A 5,409-nucleotide genomic window follows, 5' to 3' on the forward strand; every position below is an offset into this window, starting at 1 on the left:
GTCAGCCTGGATCATGGCCGAGCAGGAAGGCACTGATTCTTTCCATCGTTTTGGGCTCTCTTATTCTAAGGCCTTCCTGTGGTCCATCCTGTCTCACTCACACATGATAGGAAAACAGAATTCATATAAATTATGTTTATAATTTTTATGTGCCTGCACATATGTAAGTACATCACGTGTGCAGTTCCTGTGGAGGCCAGGAGAAGGCATTGGATCCCCTGGAATTGTACTTAACAGAAGGTGATTGGCTGCCTTGTAGGTATTGGGAACCAAACCAGGGTCCTCTGCGAGAGCAGCCAGTGCTCTTAACTACCAGCTCATAACTTAGCCAGCTCTGCAGCCCCACATACAATGTCTTAAGTAGCGGCCTTCACTCTCTGCTGTCTTTACTTCCCTCAGTCATGAAAAGCAGCCTGCTTGCTTGTTTCCTGACTCCTCTTAAGCAGTAGCTTCTTCCCTTTGAGATTTGTATAAGCTCTGAAAAGCAGCAGCAACAAACCCCTGGTATATCATAGTTCACTGATACACAGATATCTTAGTGCATGGGTCTTTACATACGGATTTTGTGATTTAATTGTCAGAGTATGTTTCTTTGTGATGCATTAATGGTCCCACCTCAAGATGAAGAGATAGAGGCAGTCGGATGCTGCCAAGAACTAGTTCCCTGAGAGTTTATCTAACTCCAAGTGGGCAGCCTAAACAAGGCGCACAGGGGCACCACTGAGTGGATTCAGTGTAGTGTGTGGTGTGTGTGTGTGTCTATAAATGTGTGCAGGTATATGTAACAATAATAAAGAAAGGGACAAGAAATTCTTAGGGAGTGGGGGGATGTGGGAGGTGTTGGAGGGGGACTGGGAGAAACGGAAATGGCATGAAGACTATACTCATGTATGATGTTCACAAAATAGTGTTAAAAGTTTGAAAAGAGACACTGGCCAAACACTGAGGCACTTTCAGACAAAGTCCAGCATGGAGAGACATTGCGAATATTGATCTACAAGTACAACGTAATTCGGGCTTGTGTGTCCCCCAAACTGCAGTCATTGGAAGGAAGAAGGTTGTGGCATAAAAGTTCTTTTTTTCGGTCAGGAACAGGATGACTATAACTGTTCTGATTGCAAACTTCAGCTTCTTTTAGACAAAGAGGAAAATATTTTTACAAATAAAATACAAAGCATTAAAATTCAGTTTCAAGTAATAAGGAAAGCTATAAAACGTCATGAAACACAAAAGTCGGGTACTATTTACCAAAGAGATTCTGTTTTGGGTCCCAAATCCAATATGGTCATTTTATACCTAAGTGTCTAATTTGGTGGTGACCACGGGGACTGCGTCAACTCTGATTCACCAAGCCCGATTAGGTAAGAGAAGACATGAGGTGCAAGGAGTGCGTTTCTGTGATGAACATCAAGCAATTCTCCTCTTCGGAGTGCCTATGTGATCGTCCTGTCCATACCCAATGGTAACGCGGTAAGAGGAGGTGAAGGGATCTTAGATACTAAAAACTTGCATGGGGCTCTCCTCTTCGGAGTGCCTATGTGATAGTCCATACCCAATGGTAACGCGGTAAGAGGAGGTGAAGGGATCTTAGATACTTGAGATTCACATACTACAAGAGGACATCAAGCTCTGGGACAGGTGTCAGTGACACCATGTGACGGTCTGTGGCCTCTCTGGATAACATTGTAACAGGAGTCACTGCTGGGGGCGATGGGCTCTTAGGACAGATAGGTTTTCTATGCTCCTGATTTGAGGTCTGTGCATGTCAACTGGCTCTGGAATTATGCAGATCTTTCTAGACTGCCACACGGCGGAGATCTCATTGGTGTGGCCTCCCTGCCGTGTGTAGAGTGCATTAACTAGCAGCAGGTGTCTTGTCCCTCTGCCTCCTATACTCCTTCCGTCCTTCTTCCTTGATGTTTCCTGAGCCTTAGGTATGGAGGTTGCTTTGTAGATGTGTCTCTTAGGACTGGGCACCTCACAGGCTCTTGATCAGTGTCTTAATTTCACAAACCTGCAACACACATAAAATTCTTCACATATAGTTTTCATGTGAAGAAAACAGTGTCCAGGGCCATTGAGATAGAAAGGACAGTATGTCTAGTTGAAAATTGAAATGTGGGGACTGACAGTCAGAACTAGAATGTAAGCTGAAGAGCCCGCAGCTCCCTGTGGGACTGTGGGCATGGATATTGCTGTCCTCAGCTTGCCAAGATCTCACATTGAGCTCTGTACCAAACTTCCCTGTGGGAAGAACTGGACGGTAGAAAGAGCCCCTAGATGACGCAGCACTTTTCAGAAAGCCGCTTGGAGAACATGTACTCACTTCCTGTTTCATGGTTGGTGCAGTGTTAGGTGGTATTGCGGTCACCTCTTGGGCTGGGAATGTAGCTCACTGTTAGAGCACCTTCCTTACATGCAGGAGGCCATGGTTCAATCAGCAGCCCTGAAATAGAATACTGAAATGACTTATCAACAGTCTCCTAAGTGAAGGGCTCCTGAATACCACTGGACATGACCAAGTTCTCTTATGGCAGAACGAAGATAGTTCTCAAACTTTCAAACCTGCAGACTTAAAGGACAAAGAAGGAGCCATGTCACGTGGGTAGACTCCCTGCTTTCAAGACACTGGCAAATGTTTATCAGCTTTTCCAGCAGGGTAAGAAATTGAGCGTGCTGGATGAACTGTAGCCTAAGTGTCACCCCAGAGCCCTGACCATTGTGAAAATGTGCATTAACCACTAATGAGTGACACCAAGATCACACAGCTGCTTGGGAAAATTGTTGTAGCAAATCCAGCATGGGACAGGTTACTGATTCAGGGTGGCCCTCCAATTATGGATTTGTTCCATGTAGATAATGTGTCCTGTGGCGCGTGTGTCAAATGTGGTTGGTGGAGCTAATAGGATTTTGTTTTGCAACAATGCAGGCTTGGAAATCACCTTCCCTAAGTATGTATGCCTTCTGTTAGAAGCTTCCATGTGGGCCATCCTCCGGTCTGATCAATAGTGTTTTGGGCCCTTACCTGGTCTGCCTGTCTCTGGGATCTTACTTTAGTCTATTGCATGCAAGGCAAATGGATTAGTCTTCTGAGATCAGCTCATGTGCTGGGTCCTGTTACTCCCTCCCTGGATGATGTGTGACCTCTGAGCAGCCCCCTTGCTTTGAGCCTGTCTTTAATGCTATAGTTAACTGTGTTACATGGTACACAGTGCCCATGCTTGGCATTTTCTACTACTTTTTAAACTTGTTTTTTTTTTTTCCTGTTGACCTCTTATGGTTTATATTCCCACATGCAAATGCTAATTATTGGGGTGTACTTAATATCTTCCTTGAAAGTATTGAATACATGGGGCTGGAGTGATGGCTCAGCAGTTAAAAGCACTGACTACTCTTGCAGAGGACCCAAGTTCAAATTCCAGCACCCACATGGCAGCTCACAACTGTTCATTACTCCAGTTCCAGGGGATCCCATGCCCTCTTCTGATCTCTGCAGGCATTGCACAACATGGGCACACTTACATACATGTAAGCAATACACTCACACACATAAAATAAAAATAATAAATAAAATATTCTTAAAGCATTGAATATCTATTTTGATTAATGCCAACTTGCTTCTATATGAATTTTATATGTAATCTTCATGGCACTTAAGAGTTCAAGGAATATATATATATATATACACACACACACATACACATAGGATGAGCTGATAATGTTGGGTGTGAGACAGCAATGAATTATTGGGGAGACTCTATTGCTCATGGGTTTTCCAAAATGTTGCTCTTTCATCCTCCTACCCCCTACCTCTTGCTTTTTGCCTCATTCGTTTAAGTTCCCAGGAAGAAATGGAGCCTTCAAATCACTCAGAAAGAGTAAAGAGGCGTTATGCCTTTGTTCGCTCCCAGCTCTTGATCATAACTATAATTCTCTGCAAGCAATCCAATAAAACTTCCTGTTGAGTTGCACTTGTGTTTCTTTTGAGCTCGAATTTATGGCCTACCATTGGCAGATTAAAAATCCATTAAAATCTATAAGAACAGCACAAGTTACACATTCCGTTTTCTGTAGCAAAGATTTTTCTCAAAGATTTTTACATTAGAACTCTGTGACTTAAGTACTGATATTAATAGGCCATTTTAAAGTGAAATTTGGCTTGTCCCTAAGCCACGGTACACTGCACAAAGAGGGATTTCACATATTTTGTGATTTTGAATTTTGGACGGATGACTGAGACACAGCTGATTTTTTTTTTCCCATGTGAGAAAGACAATGCCAGACTCCATTAGCAAACAGCACAGAGCCTAAGGATGTGGTAATGAGGAAAAGAACCAGCAAATAATGTGGAGCAGGGCGATAATAGATGCGGAGAAAGAAGGCCCATGTAATTGTCCTGTAGCCAGCAAGCAAAATATGCTTTTCTTTGAAGTGACACTTTCTGTTTTTTGCTATACATCAACTGGTCTCTGCATTGCACTACCTTTGATCAACTGGCTCTCTGCATGGCACTACCTTTGCAGATAGCTCAGCATTAAAGTTAGGAGTCATATTTGTAGCGGGTGTGAAGAAAATGCTTTTCTCTCTTCAAAATGGCTGCTTTTCTTGGAAGGGACACTTTCTGTTCTTTGCTATATACATCAACTGGTCTCTGCATTGCACCACCTTTGATCAACTGGTCTCTGCATTGCACTACCTTTGATCAACTGGCTCTCTGCATTGCACTACCTTTGCAGATAGCTCAGCATTAAAGTTAGGAGTCATATTTGTAGCTCAGAAGGCAGTGGGTCAGAAGCGTGTGAGAACGCAGTGTTCCTGCTGTTGGTCCAGGCAGCTTGCCACCACAGAGTCTTTGTTAATGGCAGTAATAAAATAGACTATCAAATGGTTCCTCGAGGTGGCTGGGTGCTCAATCGACAGAGCTCGCCTAGCCTGTGCGGAGCCCTGGATATGATCCCCAACATCACATTGTTTGCATAGAGTGGCCTTGTCATTCCAGCACTCAGGAGGTGGAGGCTGGAGGATCAGAAGTTCAGAGTCATCCTCACTTACGTAGGATAATGAAGACCAGTCTTGACTTAAGACCCTGAACTCCTCTGTAGTTTATTGTCTGTTTAATCCCATACTCAGGCTCTCCTGAGCTACACAAGTGAAACCCTCTGGAAAGGTCTGAGAACTGCGGAGAAAGGTGTTCTTCATACGGACTGTGTGAACTTGGTAGTATTTTGTTTCCCAGGAGTGTGGCTTCCTCCTGTCTGTCTTGAGGCTACTTGATCTCTTTGCCCATCCTCCTCCTTGAGGGTCTTACCGTCCCGTTTTCATGTTTTAGTGGTTCTACCCCTGGAACTCCTTGTCTGTCTCCTTCCTTTCCTCTCCTTTCCTTTTCCTCCTCCCTCTCTCCCCCCTCCC

The sequence above is a fragment of the Nannospalax galili genome, unplaced genomic scaffold (genome assembly GCF_000622305.1).
Source record: "Nannospalax galili isolate Female #2095 unplaced genomic scaffold, S.galili_v1.0 scaffold917, whole genome shotgun sequence".
Classification (NCBI taxonomy): Eukaryota; Metazoa; Chordata; class Mammalia; order Rodentia; family Spalacidae; genus Nannospalax; species Nannospalax galili.